Raw genomic sequence first — 20,826 nt, 5'->3', positions numbered from 1 at the left:
TTCAATTCTGCATTTTCTGCCAAGTGTCAAAAAGTGATAAGAGGACATTTTTGCATTTGAATATCTCGTACCTGGTTAAGATTCATGACTCACTACTTTGAGGATGTTTAGTATGCATAACAAAGAACCTATGTTCCATTTTTCAGCTCATTTTGAATCTGTTTGACTAGGTTTCAAACCCCTCAAAGTTGACAATTTATTGTTTTCATAAATCTGCATATTGTTCATAATTCCAAGTAGCCCTCTTTGACAAGTTGTAAATTTTGACTAGTTGACCCAAATAAGAAAATTCCTCTTGCATCATATTCTAGGGGTCAGAGACTTGCTACGCTCTAGATTTGAGCTTATGATGAATCCATTTGATTAATTTTCAAATGCGATTTTGAATGCAATTTATAGAGTTTCACTAGTGTCATGAAATGCAAAATGGTCAGGAGCCCTGTTCGTGATATTATAACTTTGAATCCGCTTGGATCAAATGGTTCGTTCCCTACATTCTACTCTAAAAATGCTTCAAGTTTGTCAGTTAATAAGCTTTGACGAATCCGTCTACACACTTTCCCAGGGTCATTCCATTCGCAAAAACCACTTTTTAACTGATGATCATTGTCCTACAAATCTTGGTAGCCAAGTTTAGAGACTCGCCAAATGCACCCCATGATTCTTCATGAGCCCAAATCACAGGATTATATTCTTTTCATAAGAAAGTACCCGTGCCCCAATTTTCAGAACCTCAAGTGCTCATTTGTCTAGTTTTCAAGGCCAAAACCAAACGCAATTTCCAGCTTTCTGACACGTTCATCTGTAGGTGATTTTAAGAAGGCATGTTCGGAGGTCGATATCTTTTGACCCTAATGTCGTCATGCAACGAGATTTTGCAAGCCTATTGAACGTGTCAGAGAGATGATATATCCAGAGTTTCAGATCCGTGCCAAGTGTTTATATCAGTTTTTAAAGCCAAGCAACAGGCCTCCTGGCACAAATTTTACAGTGGTACAAAGGTGATTCAAAATAACTTTTAAGGGGCAAATTTGTGATCAAATTGGGTTCCAGTCAGTTCAAGAAGGTCATTGGATTATTTTGCATATCAATGGTTCAGAAATGAAATTTTTTTTAGCCGGACCCACTTTGGGGCCCGACTAATTTCATCAAATTGCCAAGAGGTACTCACAGAATAAAGATTGTCTTGATAAGGCGTTATGATCCTCATCATTTTCAATGACTCTTTCTTCTGAGAATATTGCTTTTTCTTTATGTCAAAATGCCTAGTCAATCAAGCTTCTGAAGTTTCTTTGGAGGATGATGAAGGGCTTAGAGAACATGACATCATTAAAAACTATATTTTTAAAGAAAGGGGAGAGCTGTAGATGCTCTCACTTGCCTTTCCAACACCCGAAGGAATCAAATAGAGAAGCTAATAGACCACAGGGGAGGTGATTGCAGACCATCCACCCTTGCCAAAGCAGGACGTCAATGACATTTCTTTGCAAGACATTTGCCTTTAAAAAAAAATGCCACAATCCACTCAAAGAAGAGAAGGGGTTGCAACTTGAAAGGGGATGGATCCATGACATGGAAGAGGGGACAACTTCAGTAGAAAATCCCACGACATCAATGGAGGCAGTCAACATTATGGGAGTTGTAAGTCGAGACGTCCAAACAAGACACCTACATCCCTGGCTGGAGACGCCATTTTCAGCAGGGGAAGCTCACGTGAGGAGTCAAGACAACCCATTTTGGGTTTATCCATGTATAAGACACAAGCAGCTCCATGTTTTAATAACAGGGCTCCCACTCCCTTTTATGACATCCCATGGTTTGATAGGAAGACCAGACTATTGCTCTAGCTCACGGCATGCTTGAGCATCCACGTCTTCAACAGAGTTCCACGTTAGAACGCGATCCATAGCATGAAGGAAGATTGCAATCAGCATGACAAGAAGCTCCACAGGGGATGTCTTTAGCAATAAGGCCCAAACAAAGATGCAGTCCACGCAATGGACACAAAGAGGAGACTTCACATGCAACAAGGGAAGATCCACGTTTTTTGCAGAGGAACCTCGTTTGAGTGGAGAACGTCATCAGTAGGGTAGAGTAAAATGTTTGGCAAGGATGGCATCCAAATTGAAACCGCAGGCAGGAGAAAGCTGGGGCAGGCATATTCACGTTATCCCATATTACTTATGGGATGGAGTTTTATGATTTTTAAAGTCCAATACACATTTTCAGAAACCGTCTTCAGTTTATGCTTTATGGCGCTAAATGTAAAGGATTGTGTGTCGGCTCCACCTACTCAGTAGTGGGTGATAAGAGTGGTTTTTTGGACCGTCAACGCCTGAAAGAGAATTGCAAGTCGGTGGAGTTACATATGGTGCCCCACGATCTTACGAATTTACATATGGTGGGAGTAAAAATCTCATGTGCAATGTTATAACGAACATTTGAGCCCTCCGATGCTACGATTTTGGCTTGTTGCATGGTCGGGGATGGAATTTTCCAATGAAGAGATGCTACGACAAGGGATTTTGAGATAATAAAATATTAAAATTGAATGATAGATTAATTAAATATTTGTAAAATTGAATGATAGATTAATTAAATATTTGATCGGAGATGTAAGGTATGGAGTGGTGCAATAATACAATGCCATCATAGAATTGTAAGATAAATGTGGGACCTTTGAGATATTACGAATGGTCAAAAAGAAAATAGTAATCATAATATCGTAATATAAAAGATTGAGCCTTAAGTTCATACGGGTGAAGATTAAAGTGCTTTAAAAGTAAATTTGATGTGGGCCCCGCTTGATAATCGACAAATGAGAAGTTGACACTTGGCATTGGAGAGCTAAGGGGAGAAAAGAAAATGATTTAAAAAATCAAAATTTCAAATGGTTCTACGCTCAAGTTTCAAATTGAATATTTGAATTATTTTTAAAGTCTATATAGTTCAACTATGTGAATTTTTAAAAAAATTCAATTTAATTGCTCTGTTCAGTCATGGAGGCCAGATTTTCAGAATGCTCTCAAGGGGGCTATTTTTGTCCAAAATGTGAAGTGTAATATACCATCGAAACTGGGAGAGAACAAACTATCCATTTTTGCAGTCAGATTTTGTGTAGGTCTCAACCGGTAGTAGCTAAGGAGGTTTTTTGATTTTGGTGGCTTCACAGTGAAATATGCAAATTTAATATTGCAATCAGATATAGAGATATTTTCATCTGATTTGACTTCTCCAGCAATTGTAAGGATGAATTGAATGTTTTTGAAGGTGGTTGAAGCAATTGATTTTTTTTGGCAACAACACAGTTGATTTTCACGGCAAAGCAATTGAGACATGTTGAAATCACATCTTTTGGAGCCTCAATACAGATTGTGATGAGTCTGATATTTTCTTCAAGAGGATATTTTGCTAATTGTTTTAGTAAGATATATCAGATATTTTGACATCATTTATGGTTTTAAAAGTGCAAGTAGATGAGGAAGTTCAGTTTCAACAACTTCAAATTGAAGACTCTTTCAGTGGGACACATGTCAAATTCAGATTATAAACCCAAAAAGATCTTCTCTCCTTTATATTCTTCCTCTCTACTCCTTGTAAGGGTTACAATTCTTTGAAGATTTTAGGTGGATTATGAGACTAGTCTAGTTCCAATTTTCTGAGTTTTCTCATAGTTGTGATACCAATTTTCTCAATATTATTCTATTGTGAACAGCATATTGTATTCCTTTTGAGGCATTTGTTATATTACACATTTATTCTTTATGTATTTTCTGAGTTTTAATATGCAGATGATGTATTAGTTTCCAAGGAAATTAATGCAAGAGCTTCACCTTTCTTAGTTTCATTCCTATTCTCATCTCCTTCTTCTGTTACTTGCAATGTTTTGTGCTTAAGAACCAAGGTCTTGAATTCAGTTGCAATCCCTTAAGGTTTTATATCAGAATAGATTTGCTATTGGAACAAAGATCCAAGTAAATCCTTGTGTGTACTGATAGGGTTGCAGGCTACACCAGAAGGATTTCATCATAAGTATGAGAGTTGTTATGAAGATTGATGTCTATTTGCAAGTCAAATAGATAGATCATATACCTGAATATATGATTATACTTTAAGTATCCATCTATATGTTAAGGTTCATTTGATGCCCAATGGATAAGGGACTAGTCAGCTTGGAGGATACATGTTCTCTGTTGTTGCATACCGAGATGATGTTGAGATACAAATCTTAATCGAATATCTTTCCTTTTGTGTTTAAGAAATAAAAGAGTTTTCCCTCACTTAGTTTATCAGGTTCAATTTCTCTGTTATTGGCTATTTCATCCATGAATTCATGCATAAACATAGAAGATTAAGAGATTTTATCTATTTTTTCAGATTTAGTTGTATGTTTTTACACTAGTGCCATATAAAGAGTCTAAGGTCCACCAACCTAGCTCTAACAGAGCCTGAAGAAGAAGAAGGATGTATCCTTATAGGTGGCCCAAGACTGCAGTCAAGTGCATCCACCATAGGAATTTGCTAACCTTAGATGTATTGGTATGGTTTCTTGGTTATTTCCAAAACTGTTAAATAAGGAGCCAACATACCACTTGGGGGAGTTGGGACCCCTGTCCCATGTGATTCAAAAACCATTCTTTGACTTTTCTTCCCCTTTTAAGAGGGTTCCTACAACTTATGTTAATATGTATTAATTTTAGTCTTAACTCATATGTGTATTATTATTTTCCTCTTTGGTTTTGCACTAGGACATGAATAACCCACATTTATTCCCTCCAAGAATTACTTGACTTTAGGGATATTTAGGAAACATTGTTAATTTGCAACCTATATTACGACCCCTATATTCTATAGGCTTCTACAAGGGTATCAAGCCATATTCCTTATTATTTTAATAGACTGTAATGGAAAGAAGATTTTTTCCATTCCTCATGCAAATTCCATAGGATTAAAAGTTCACCTACTATATACATTCCCTTATAGTTTTAGAATGTGAATCTCATTGAAATTTATTTCCTCTCCACTACTATAGATCTTATAAGGTTTTCTATGTGATAAGTTAGTACTACATTAGATCATTAGTTCATTAGTATTATCTAACTTAATTTTAACACTTATATGCACATTTTTTTTCTAACAATTGAATCATTTTCCATACATATGTAGTAAACTATAAAAACATAATGCTTTCTCTTTCATGACATGTGATTTTACAAGACAATCACCTATTTTTTAAATTGAGTCAACTATATCCATAATAATCTTCCACACAACAACTATGAAACATTTATACCATATGATTTATAATCAACATAAGAAGAAGGATCTCATTACATGACTTCTTCATAACACATCAAATTACATATTGTGAAACTCAAAGTTAATATTTCCTTGCAAGTAAACCATAAACAAATTCTCAATCTTTCCTTACATAGTTTCATCAACATACAACCATACAAATATCCCTTTTTACATCACAATAAAATAACCATGGGGACTTAACATTCCAACACATTTATGATGAAATGGAAGATTTGTATCTCCAAATACTTGGTTTCCAACATTGTCAAGAATAAAACCCTAATATATTCAAGGAATCTTTCTTCACAACACCTACAAACATACACAAACTAGGAACCATGGAGGCTCACCTCCAATCCTAGGCTTCTATGAAGCCACCCATTGAGAAGGGGAAACAAGTCCAAATGGGATACACACACACAAATCCCTTACCAATGCATAAAATATATCACATAACACAAAAAAATCCCTCCCATGGCTTACACATTGATTCATCATTGGAACCATTGAACATAGTGTGAAGGTGTGCTTTCAAAAAGGAGACTTGCCATATAATAGCATATCTGCAATAAACAATTTTTTTATGCCCTTTCAGGGCTTTTCACAATCAAAAATATTCATTTCCCTTTCAGGGCTTCCACTATCATCCTCCAAACATACTACCAACAACTATGAAGACCATACTCCATTAACTTCCTTGCAACACCATTTTTCCATTATCACCCCCAAAGCAACATATGAATGAATATGGCAGACAATGGAGCCCATACTCCAAGGTTCTCAACTACATTTCAAGCCCAACTAAACCCTTCACCTTGGGCTTCTCTTCCCTTCCCAAAGGGTGAGTGAAGCCCTCACACCCATAATAACACTTAACATTCAAATCAAAACAAGAAGATGAAGAAAGAAAGCCAAGAAACTTACTTGAACACAATGCACATTCACACCATCAAACCTCAATACAAAGATTCACAAATAGCACAACACAATACCAAAATCTACCATCCAAAGATTCACAATACAATGTAGGATCCCATACCAAATACTCTATGCTTGCAAATACAATACTAAAAGAAAGAAAATTAACATGGTTTGAACACCAACCTTACTCCAAGCTAAAGGCAATAATAGTTGTTGTAGAGCTCATTAGTCTTCCTCCAAAACCATAACTGTCTCTAAACTTAGAAAGTGGATGAACACTGCACTAATTTGTCAAAGACTCTCTAACAAAGCCTTCCCACTAACTATTTTAGCAAAGACACCAAGCCACTTCCTCTTACAAACTTGTCTCCCTCTAAATTTTCTATATTTGACTTAGTGGGAACATGGGAGAAAACACATTTGCAACTACAATTTCGAATTGATGGAAGAATGCATGGGTAAAGAGTCCCCCCTAGGCTATCTAGTCACTATCATCATCAAAATTAGGTCTCTAACATAATATACTATCATATGGGTAGCTCAATTTCACATAAAAGACACTTTGGGACCACGTAATGACCCCTCAAAACCCTAGTCAAGTTCAAATTCGACTTTCCTTTGATTGTGACCCATCCTACCCCTTGTCAAGTGGGTTTACTTACCTTTAACAAGGTATTTAGTTTTAGGTTAAAATGCCACCCTGATCAAACCCTAGATGACATGTCATTGTACACAAAATCACAAGTGTCAAGTGAAACATAAAAGCACATTCCACATCACCATGACATGCCCCTAATGCATCCTTATGATTAACCATTTTCACATACAATAAAATTTACATTTACAAAGAAAAATACTTTCACAACGAGGCTTTTGAATCTTCCAAAGATTTTCCTTGGTTAAACTATGTTCACATAGGTTCAAAACTTGTTTCCCCTCAGATATTCCATGGTTCCACTTCTTGTACATTCAACTTGAGTATCAATAGTCCAAGGAGGTCATATAAAATATATATCATAAACATATATAATTTCAAATGTTATGTAATCATATTAACATAATTCAATTAAATTTCCTTTCCTAATCATTTCAAATAAGTCATTCAAAATGTTAAAATATCAAGATCTGCATATCATAAACCATCATAATTAAATCAGCATTTATCTGCATATCACATTAAATCATAATCATCATTATCAAATTAACATTTATCTGCATATCACATTAAATCATAAACCATCATAACCAAATTAACATTTATGTACATATCGTATTAAATCATAATCATAATTATCAAATTAACATTTATCTGCATATCACATTAAATCATAAACCATCATAATCAAATTAATATTTATCTCCATATCACATTAATTCATAATCATCATTATCAAATTAACATTTATCTATATATCTCATTAAATCATAAACCATCATAATTAACATATCATAATCTAATTCCATCATGTCATAAAGTTGCATCCATATGTGTTTGATCCATCCATTCACAATATTAGGTTCATATTACATATCATAGATGTAGAACACTACTATAAATGTCAAAATTAATAGATAAAATAAGCCATTATCCTACTAAGTCTTGAATAATTTCAAAATATCCAAATCTCGAATATCAAAAAGCAAGGAACGTACCCCACTTAGACATTACATTACAAGCATGTATGCAATTCAACTTCTATTAAAGCAATTCAAAAAGGTTAGTACATGAACAAAATCATTAATTATATCTTTTAGGTATTAATGTGTAGACATATGTGCAGATCATCATGTAGTCTTGAAAGTATATTCAAATACCAAATTAGAAGTTTCATAATGCAAATATGTCATCTATGCTATGATGGATAGGGTGAGGCTTCACATCCTCCCCCACTAGGCATGAACCTCCCCCTAGAATTCATCAAAAAGGTGTGGTTATTGTGCCCCCCAAGTGTTGCATACTCCCTTGAAGCTATCACCTCATCATATAAATCCTCTCAAACCTGGTCCAATTCTCCGATTCATAGTGTGATTTTTTGTTGAGCTCAAATGAAGATATTTTTCAATGCTAACTATTGGTTTGACTCCACCTATGGCCCCAATAGTTGTGGCTTGGTACTCTACCTAGTTGTTATCAACTACTACAAGTACTCCATGGGGCCTATCCATATTCCTCATTGGGACCCCATGTTGGTCAATTTTTGTCTACTCTTTTTTATATTCTCTTGCTATATGACCCATACCACAAGTATAACACAATCCATGAGTCAAAATATGAATTCCTTGTGGTCTAGACTATTATTGACCTCCAATCCCATTGGATTCCCTTAGTCCACCCCTAAAGTATTGTTGAACCCTAATTGTGTGCATAAGAGACTTGTGTCCTCTAATCTCACCTATGACCTTGTGACAACCTTTGTTTGGGCTCAGAGCCGTGATAACCTTGTTGTTCTAGCTATAGTGATATGGGTGGAAATATTTTTCATATTACCCTAATAAGGTTTTTGATGGCATTAAGGAGGTCTTGGTTAAAATTCTGAGGCTACTCTAGTAGAGGTGTTTGAATCTCTTGGTCTTCCTCAATTTGTGCTACATGTGTAGCTCTAGGGCCTCTAGCCCTTTATCAACCATTGCAGTTAACAGAAGGCATCCTACAAATGAGTTGTAGTTTTAGTGAGCTATGCATAATGGGTCAGGCTCTAGTGTTGTAACCTGGCTCTAACACTAGAATGTCATGCCCAAAATTTTAGGGCAAGACCACAACAATAATTTTTTTTTCAAAGATGATCCTAGGTAGTCATCACTTTATTCACTAAAAATTCTCTTACAAACATTACAAACCATTAATTCCTTAGTAATCACTCCAAAATAATATTAATTGATACTTTCCCCTAACAACTAAATGCCTAACTAAGCCTACTAATACTAACCTGTTGGTGTTTTGAAACAACACAGTTCCAAATTATCCCAATGAGACAGGATACATCTAAGGGTAGCTACTTCCCATCTTCAACATACCCTTTCAGATATCGAGCCAACTATAAGGCCAGACCCTTCTTCTACTTTAGGCTCTGCAAAACCTAGGCGGGTGTACCTTAGATTCACCTATATGGTACCAGTGCTAAACATATTCTTGAATCTATTAATAGAAAATTTAGCCCTTATTTCTCCTATTGACTCATGCAATAACAAAGATGTGCAGTAGAAAATTGCAACTCTATGAAATTCACAAGCTGAGTGAGGGCATCCTTTTCAACTCTTCAACATGAAACTGAAAGATATTTGATTAATTATGTTGAATATCAACAAAATTCCCAAATATGCAGCAGTAAGAACAAATGACCCTGTAGCTGATTAGTCCCATATCTATTGGGAAATTTTGTGAATCAAACACATACACCTATGATATCAATGACATATTCCATACACCCAGATATCATATATATCTTATCACTTTGTGAATTAGACATTGGTGTTCATAAAGACCTCATTCTTATGAAGTATCCTTCTCAAAATAACTAGCAATCCTGTCAAAAAAATCAAGCATCTACTTGGCCCTTTGTTCCAACAGCAAAACATATCAGACATACAACCTTAAAGGGATGCAAATGGGTCTTCGTTCTCTATTCTGAAACCACCTAAGATCTTAGATTATAGAGATAGAAAACGAGAATCAAAATGAAACTAAGAGATTATTTCTCATTTGTATTCATTTCATTGAAACTATACATGCAAATGCATGAAATTTTAAAAAAAACATTAAAACGCCTAACAAATTAGAACTAGCTATATTATCTTCACTACTACTGTTCATACAAGAGAAAAATGCTAAAGAATAATGGTGGAATCATAGCTCTGGATCCAACAATGTGGTCTCACAGACAAACTGGAACCAACACTTACAATGGATGAGAAAGAAGAAGATATAGACAAGGAATGAATTCTTGGATATGATCTGAAGACAACATGTATCCATTTGAAATTCCAACCTATGTTGTTGTAAAACATCTCTCCTCTTTCTACCCCTAAAATCTGATTTAGTTTTCATCATTATTATGTTACCAACTTGTAAATATCTAATATGAATGATGAAAACCCTTTTGTTGCTCAAAATATCTAATATGCATCATGAAATTCTGATGAAATTCCCATTTAACTAACTTAAAAGTGACCAAACTCAACCCCAACTATATTTTTACTATCTTTTATGTTTGTTTAGTTCATTACCCCTGCTAGGAAATCAAAACTGAACTTTGATACCTTAATGTGATCGCAAATTAGGAATCTAGGACAAAACCTCCTATAACCTAAACAAATGTCTTCCTGTGTGAGAATGAACTCCAAAAATGGAAATTTATCTTCTCCTAGTTCCGATGATATGTAATATGCCTATACTTGCTTACTAGAAACTCCTAGGATCTCATTTTGAAAAATATACCTCTATTATAAATCTCTGGTCTGCAACTTATTTAGGATAAACCTTTCTTAGATTTAAAAATCTCTGTACATGCTTTTTTGAAAAGAAAAAAACATTCAAAGCCAATTTTTAAATCAATTTTTGATTTTTGACCCTACCCATGCATTTTGGGTCAAACCTTGTTGACCGACCTACCACATGGTAGCATCTTATTGGTTTGACCTCAACACCTCATGTCCACATGTCCTCACCTAATTCACCCATGCTACCATGACTGCCATGTCAGTACCCAATCACTGCCAACTTAGCAAGCTAACTAGACTACCATGTCACCTCCTACCTAGGCCCACTACCACATGGTGCCCAAGCACTTTACTACTTCACTTAACTTCTGAGCATCCCCACAAAGTGGTAATGTGCCAAACATCAGATTTTCCATGTGTTGCAATCCTATGCATTTGGTCTGGTTCAATTTTTTGATACCACATGTCACTTCACAATTCATTCTCCAATCCACATCATTTTCTAACATCATTAGGATACTCATTCAAAATTTATCTTCTTTCCAGATCTGGCTAGTCAGGGTCCACCACGTGTTTGCTTTGCCTTTGAAAATGCTTCTGTCTTGATTGGATACATATTTAAATATTATAAGACTTTCCATCATGAGTAATGTGGGATTATCTTTTGAAACTGTTTCTTTCCCTTGCTACTCTATTTTCTTTTTAAATTTGTCTTTGCAAATGAATAGATCTATGATATGAAGAAATTTCTCAAAGTGGCAACTCTAGCCCAACTTATAGAACTACACAAGCTTGGATTATCAAGATGTGTAGGCCAATAGAGATCTACTATAGACCAAACTCGAAAGGCCTTCTACAAATTGGTAAATAGCATAGGATGGGAGGAAAAATGAGTATGCCAGATTGAATGGATTATCATTAGTAGCTTTAGTGATAGATATAATCAATGCCCTTCATTCAAATGGAATGGAACTCTATGCCAATAGGTTATTGTGCTAAGCCCTTGCCACTTGGATTGCTCCTCTCTTCAATGAGCACTAGACTAAACTAAGAAGAATTCTCCATAATAGCATTCTTTGCAACCACTTCGGCTTTGAAAATCCATAGAAGTTCCCTACATCAACAGTAATTAAAAAGGAGGATTTATAGAAGAATGCAAGCCATCAAAATTGTTAGCTCCTCCACCCATTCCTAGCTCCAAAGATGCACCATGCATTGTGGGAAGAGATGTCAATTGTATGGGCCTCCCATAAAATTTTTCAGCCATTGCTACCATTCTTTCTAGCTCATTTTTCAACCAAATTTTTTCAATACATAGCTACTACTCTTGAAGATTAATTTTAGCAATAACAGTAGGTCCTCCATAGTCAGTGCAAATGGGATTTTTCATGGCTTCTTTAATTGCCATGTTCTCCAACTAAAGTTTCTCATTATCTATCTATCCCCATCATCATTGCGAGCTATGGTTTCAATCTCTAGTATTCTTCTCTTGGAAAGATGAGTGATTGCAAGGTTGGTAATGCCCTAGATGTTATCACAAAGAACCTTTTTCTACCTCTTACACATGCTCTCCTTTGCTTCATTCAATATGATTAAAATCCACTTCCAACTGTGGCTCCTTTTCTTCATTCAACATGATTAAAATCCACTTCCAACTATGGCTCCTTTGCGTACATTCTCCAAGTTGTGGGAATTGTATGGCAGGGTGTGAATTTCTTCAAGATAATTTGGCATCTTTGAAACACCTTCGGATGCTTGAGAAATGATGGTTTGTTCTGGGTCTTCTCAAATGAAAACATTGATTTGTAAAATCAACATAGTCAAACTTAAGATTTGTTCAGAAATAATGACATCATATTTGATGCATTTGTAAACATGCATGCCACCACTAGGCCTCTCCTCTTCTATGTGAAGTCATCTTCACCTGTGCATTGATAATGTTAGTGACTATGGATTCATTGCTCCTTAATGTATTCCTGTGAATATGCATGCTTGACATAATGACCTTCTAAGTTGAATGGTGGTACAAATATTTAATTTATCTCTATTGATCAATAGATTTAACTCCATTAATATTATCTTCCATGCGTATCTTCCATAGATCCATTTGATCTCGAAAGCCAATGTACACACATACTAAAACCTTGCTTGACTACAACCATTATAATCTACTCTAACCCCCAATTATGAGATGTCCATTTGGAAAAATCAAAATTGTTCAAATCACCATAATCACCTATGTTGAACATTTTCAATCCCTGGTGACTTATTCATTTGATGAATTTAGTCAAGCCCCCAAAGTGGATCCAGTTAAAAAAAAATTGAATTCAAACATCTAAACTATCAAATTAATCTGTTAGTCACCTAATACTAATTTGAAACAAATTTGACCACTAGATTCAATATTAAAAACTCATTTTACAATTTCTACAAATTGTCAACTTCGTCCCAAGAGGTTCTATGACTGCTTTTTAAAATTGACCCAAACACTTGACCAGGCTCTAAAAAAAACACTAAGTCTCTATTCCAAATTCTTGCACCCTATCGCATCTCATCTCATGATGAATTCTTAGTCAAAAGATATTTAATGTCAAAGTTTCACTCTCAGAACTGCATGCAAGAAGAGATGTCAAAAAACAATAAAGCACATTCAGATTTCGATCTGAAAACTGAGAAAACTGAAACTTGGGGGAATGGGAATTGTGACATTGCTTCATTGTCATGAGGACAATATAAATCTAGGATTAGGGCTCATGAAATATAAGAGGAAAATTTGGCGAGTAGTCAAAGTAGGCTACTCAAATTTGTGGATTGGAAACAATGGCAGAAAAGTGGTTTTTGCAAATAGAATGGACCTAGAAAAGTGTGCAGATGGTTCATCAAGACTTGCAAACTGGCACAATTAAAGAATTTTCAGAGAAGAACACAACCATACAAAAAATTTGATCTCACTTATCACAAATTTTGAGATATGATATCATGAACAGGGGTACCAACCAATCTACACTTTATGATACCAATAAAAAGTTACAAATTGCATTTAGAATTACATCCAAAAACTGATCAAACAGATTTGTCATAAGCTCAAAATTAAAACATAAAGGATTATTTGAACTATAAAATGAAACACAAAATGAATTTTCTAATTTTGGTCAACTATTTCAAAGTTATAACAATTCAAACTGGGCCTCCCAGAATTATGAACAATTCACATCAGCATGTCAATAATAAATGACCAACTTTGAGGAATTCAAAACCTAGTCAGATGGATTTAAAATGACTTGAAATTTGAAACATAGGTTCTATGATATGAAAAAAAAACACTTCCAAAGTGGTAAGTCATAAAACATTATTAGGTGTGTGATATTCAATTGCAAACTAGGTCTCTTGTTGCTATTTGACACTTTGGCAAAAAATGCAGATTTTGAAATTGCTCAAAATGGCACTTCACATAATGTCTTAGAATGAAAATTTATCATCATTGAACACATAGACATACTAAATATAGAGTTTTAGAAACATTAAACACCTATTATGCCTCAAATGGATAGCCGAATACACATGCATCAAAGAGCGCTTATAGGTCTTGATTTTTTTCAAAGGTACTCAAAATTGGGGCTTCAATTTTGAGTCCTAACAATGGCTTTGTCTGGGGATGCATGTGCCTTGTGGGATGGAAAGGATTTAGATCTCTAAAATAAGAAAACCACACACTTGATAGCAAATATCTCCTCTCGAACGACTTTTATTGAAAACAAGGAAACTACTCCTAAACTGTACAAATAATGGCCCGAGGCCACTGAACTTCAACAAATTTTTTTACCTCTATCATAGATCTAATTTTCATTTGAACTTTCATGAGGTAAGCTGAAAATGTTATTTCTATCAGTTACACCAATCATATTAACATTCTGAATCAAATCACTTGGCCAAATTAAATCTATATCCTCACTTTCATAACGCATATAAAAACTAGCTTCATTTTCTACAACTTGCTCATTATGGAAGTTTTGATCAGCATGCTCAAAAATATCAGACTCAAATTGAAACTCTTCTTGATTTAATAAATCATGCATGCTATCAGTCTTGAATATGAAGACATCATATTCAACATGGGGAAAAAGGTCACACATACCTTGAAAATGTGTATCCTTATGTATAGCCGGATGGTATTTAAATGAGAAATCAGATTTATACTCACAAATATCATCAATCTACAAATCTAAAACTAATACATAATCCTCCAATGACTCTTTGAAATCAAAAAATGGAGTAGTTATCACATTAGAATGTTCATCATAAAACTCATTATAAGGTGCATGTTGATTTTCAATAACAACTTTGTCAAACACCTTGTTATCCACATCATGAGATGCAATCTCATAATTACTTTCATTATCACATCTGAAAGAAGATAAGTTTTATCTCTTACAGTAGTAGTATACTGTATCATCATTAAATTCATCCTCAACTAAATCTAAACATTCCATGTGCTCTTCAAAAATTGGGTTGATAACTCCATGCAAAGCTCCTTTGTAGACGTTATAACAACTGATTATCAGTACATGCAACCTTTTGGAATTCATCTACATGACTAAGTAATTCATCATTATAAACAATCTCTTTATCCACATATTGTGTAGACAACTCTTTTTCACAATTTTCAAACTCAAGCTGATATAAATAACTGTAAAATGGTACTTCACTTTCAGATTTAGAAAAAAGAACTCATATCTTTACTAGCACAAGAGTACTCACTTCCATCTTTTATTTCTTCTTCCCAATTTGCATTAGATTCATATGAATATGAACATGTGCTATTATTGTCCTCTTCTTGACTCGAGTAACAACTCTCATCATTGTTTTCACATGATGCTTCTTCATAATATGTTGGATCAACAACTTCACTTTCATCACTTGAAAGATCACTTCCAGTTTCTTCATCCTCATACTGAGATGAACATCTTTCAACTTCAAATTTAACCACATTCTCAATACAATGTAATTCATCAATAGGAGAAGGAATGGCTGAATTTACATCTAGCATATCTAATTGATCAAGTGAACTAACTTTATCATCCAATGTTGTAATATTGGAAACATGTGCATTCAATTCAGCAAGAACAAACTCAGCTCCTTTTTGTAGCAAAGAAACTTCATGTTCACATCTGTTTACTTCTAAATTTTCAACAAGATTATTTACAATAGTAAGGGTAGCTATTTTCTTATCTGAAATTAAACACTCTTCATGACATTGATTCATCCTTTGAACCTTATCTTGTCAGCAAACACTTCAAGAGAAATGACTCCTAGTTAAGCCATACTTTATGTTATTTTCAAATTCTATTGTTGTCATGAATGCCTAATATAAAGTCTTGGGATCTTTATCTCTTAATAGATAACTCATCTTTTTATCAAATCTAATATTATATTTAGGAACTAATTCATCACTCCTGATTTGAATATTCAAGAACTTCTCAAAAGAATAAAAAATGCTTATTCTTTCCCCAAATTGCTTCATGAAGGCTAAAAGTAATTTATCCAAAGATTAAATAGAACATGTCATTAGAAAGTAAAACTAGTCTCTAGCATTACCTTCTAAATTTTGAACAAACAACTTCATATGCACGTCTTCATGAGCAATCTCAAAATCACCAATAAAATCCTTGAATATTTGAACATGATAATTGGCTCAATTTTCATAGTTCCCATTGAACTTAGGCAAATACTTTCTGAGATCATATGGCATAGTATTTGAGAAATCATGAATTCCATTGAAAACTAATGGCATGTATCTTTTGGCAGAAATAGATCTAGAATTCTTATCCATGAACTGCATACTAGTTGAAAAGAAATTTTTCATTTCTTTCAAACTTAAAATTCATCCATCATAGATTACTTTCAAAAAAATTTACTTGTAGTAGATCTGAAAATACTTTCTACCAATGTCAACTCCAAGCATACTTCAAAATATGAAAACACTTACTAAATCTATTCTTCATAAAGTATGCTGAGATAAATAAAACCATTCTCCTACTTAGTGCTGAAAATACCACTTGAAAGAGAATCTATTGTGGAACTTACTTTCATGGAAAAGAAAATCTCATGAAAGTGGAAGATACCTTGAGTGTTGATGTCTACAAACTTAATCTGTTGATTGGCATAGGTGCAACCTTCAATTCTTCACACTACTGATCAAATCCTTGTAGAGTCACCATCTCCTTGGGGAGAACAAAATGAAATCACTGTTTTGATTCAGTTTAACACTTAAATTTCTTATGGCAATAGATCAAACACAACACTTCAAAACTCATCAGTGAAGAACTCATATATTCTCTCTTCTTACTTTCACCTTTTATCATAACTCTCAGGTCTACACAATTTAGTTAAGAACTCTTGAAAACATTTACACAGTGCAAATTTGCACTAGTATAGAGATCTTTTAGAGATTCACCATTCACAATTGTGATAAATATTTTTAAAATAGAATTTATAACATGATAGATCTAAACTAGATTTTCAACTTGTAGAACTTGGAAAATCATTAAATACTTAGAAGAGAGAAACCACTTTTAAACAAATTTGACTATGAATTTACAACAGTACTTTGAAAACTACAACCAACTGAATTGATTGAAGATAAAACCTAATAATAGTACAATTTACATTCAACTTCAAAGATATTGTTGTCCTAAACAAAGAATCACAGGGGTGCATGATATTTGAGTAAGTATCTAGAAATGCGTCAGAGGACTTACTACTACAACTTTCTCCATGCACTTCTCCTACTGTATTAAATCTCCTTTTTCAAATTCTCAAGGTTTATCTATTATTCAAATTCAATACAGTCCCCAGGAGAGTCTCCATTTTGCTGGTGACTTGGATGGGAAAAACTATACTAAAAAATAGGACTGAAGTATTCAATTAAAAAAAAAAGATTCTTGTCCTTTTAACAAGGTGTATTACCATCTTATCTACCTAGCAGAGTTGCCATTTTTTTGGTGTTTTGAATAAACATGGTTCCAAATTACCTCAATGAGAACAAAATAAATCTAGGGGTAGCTACTTCCCATCTTCAACATACCATTTCAAACACTGGTCCAACTATAAGATTAGACCCTTCTTATCCTTCAAGCTCTCCAAAAACCTAGGTGGGTGTACCTTAGATTCATTTATATGGTACTAGTGCTAAAACATACACTTGAATCTTGACAAAGAAGATAAAACCCTTAATCTTCTAACACTTATGCATAGGTCTCTGAAATGGAATAGCTAATAACATGACCTAAGAAATTGATAAGCTGAGGCATCCTTTTCAGATCTTCAACATTAAAGGGAAATACATTTGATTAATGATGTTTATTTCAACAAGAACCCAAATATGCAGTAGTAAGAACCAATGATCCTATAGCTGACCAGTTCCTTATCTATTGGGAAATTTCTTTGATATCAATAACATATTTCATACACCAAGATATCAAATCTATCTTATCACTTTGTGAATTAGCTATTGCCACCATTCTTTCCATCTTATCTTTTAAATAAATGTTTTCAATATGTAGCTGCTACTCTTGAAGACTAATTTCAGTAATAACAACAAGTCCTCTGTAGTTGGTGAAAATGGGATTTCTCGTGGCTTCTTTAATTTCCATGTTCTCCAATTGATGCTTCTCGTAACCTATCTATCCCCACCATCATTGGGAGCTATGGTTTCAATCTCCAATCTTCTTCTTCTAGCTACAAGATGCTTGATTGTAGGGTTGGTGATGCACTAGATGTTATCAAAAAAAACTTTCCTATGCCTCTTGCACATGATCTCCACTGCTTCATTCAATGTGATTAAAATCCACTTCCAACTGTGGCTCCCTTTCCTACATTGTCCAAGTTGTGGGAGTTGTATAGTAGGGTGTGACTTTCTTCAGGATAATTTTGTATCTTTGAAACACGTTCAGATGCTTGGGCATTGATGGTTAGTTTCGGGTCTTCTCATATGAGAATATTGATTTGTGGAATCAACAGAGTCAAACTTATGATTTATTCAAAAATAATGACATCATATTTGATGCATTTCTAAACTTGCATGCCACCACTAGGCCTCTCCTCTTCTGTATGAAGTTATCTTCACCTATGCATTGATAATGTGAGTCACTATGGATGTATTGCTCCTTAATGTATGTCTGTGAATATGCACGCTTGACATAATGACCTTCTAAGTTGAATGGCGGTACAACATTTAATTTATCTCTATTGATCAATGGATTTAACTCCATTAATATTATCCGACATGCGTATCTCCCACACATCCATTTGAACTCAAAAGCCAATGTACACATACTGAAACCTTGCTTGACTACAACCATTATAATCTCCTCTAACCCCCAATGATGAGATGTCCATTTGGAAACATTGAAATTTTTGAAATCACCATAATCACCTATGTTTAACATTTTCAATCCCTGGCGACTTATTCATTTGATAATTTAGTCGGGTTGCTAAAGTGGGTTTGGCCAAATTTTTTTTTGATTCAAACACCTAAGTTGTCAAATTAATCTGTTAGTCACCTAATATAAATATTAAACAAATTTGACCACTAGAAACAATTTTAAAAACTCATTTTTAAAGTTTTGCAAACTATCTACTTCGTGCCAAGATGTTCTTTGATTGTTTTCGAAAACTGACCCAAACACCTGACTAGGCTCTTAAAGAAACACACTAATTCTCTATTTCACATTCTTGCACCCTATCAAATCTCATCTCATGATGAATTTTTAGTCAAAAGATATTGACTATCAAATTTTCCCTCTTAGAACTACCTGCAAGAAGACAAGTCAGAAAATAATAAAGTGCGTTCAGATTTGGCTATGAAAACTGGGCAAACTAACACTCGGGGGAATGGGAATTGGGGCATTGGTTCACTATCATGAGAATAATATTAATCTTGGATTAGAGCCCATGAAATATAATGAGTAAAATTCGTCGAGTGGTCAAAGTAAGCTACTCAAACTTGTGGATTGGAATCAATGGCAGAAAAGTGGTTTTTGCAAATGGAATGGACCTAGAAAAGTATGTAGAGGGATTTGTCAAGACTTACAAACTTGAACACTTAAATAATTTTTAGAGAAGAACACCATGGTAAAAAATATTTGGTCTCACCTATCAAAAATTTTGAGATATGGCATCACGAATAGGGGTACCAACCAAACTACAATTTATGACACCAATAAAAAGTTACAAATTGCATTCGAAAATTGGTCAAATAGATTTGTCATAAGCTCAAAATTGAACCATAGAAAGTTTCTAATCTATAAAATTCAACAAAAAAGGAATTTTTTAATTTTGGTCAACTATGTCAAAGTTATAACAAGTCAAAAAGGGCCTCCCAGAATTATGAACAATTTACATCAGCATGACATCAATAAATAACCAACTTTGAGGAATTCAAAACATTGTCAAATGGATTGAAAAAACCTTGAAATCTAAAGCATAGGTTCTTTGATATGGACACTAAACACTTCCAAAGTATAAATTCATGAAACATTACTGGGTGCATGGTATTCAATTGCACACTAGGCCTCCTATAGCTATTTGACATTGGCAAAAAATGCAAATTTCAAAATTGCTCAAAATGGGACTTCACATAATGGCTAAGAATGGAAATTTATCATCATGGAACACATAGATGTACTAGATGCAAGGTGTTAGAAACATTAAACACCTATTAGGCCTCAAATGGATAGTCAGGTACACATGCAGCAAAAAGCACTTATAGGGCTTTCTTTTTTCAAGGGTACTCAAAATCGAGGCTTCAATTTTGAGTCCTAAAAATGGCTTTGTATGGGGATGCATGTTCCTTGTGGGAATGGAAAGGATTTATATCTTTAGAAGAAGAAGACCACACACTCAACAACAAAAAGCTCCTCTCAAACATTTTTTATTGAAAACAGGGAAACTACTCCAAAACTGTACAAGCGAGAGCCTCGAGCCACCAAACTTCAACAAATTTTTTTACCAATATCATAAAATCTAATTTTCATTTGAACTTTCATGAGGTAAGCAGGAAATATTATTTCTATTAGTTTCACCAATCATATTAACATTCTAAATCAAATCACTTGGCCAAACTGAATCTACATCCTCACTTTCATAATGCATATAAAAACTAGCTTC

The sequence above is a fragment of the Cupressus sempervirens genome, chromosome 5 (assembly GCF_028749045.1).
Source record: "Cupressus sempervirens isolate cs-2001-9-10 chromosome 5, ASM2874904v1, whole genome shotgun sequence".
Classification (NCBI taxonomy): Eukaryota; Viridiplantae; Streptophyta; class Pinopsida; order Cupressales; family Cupressaceae; genus Cupressus; species Cupressus sempervirens.
This window is presented reverse-complemented; position numbering follows the sequence as displayed.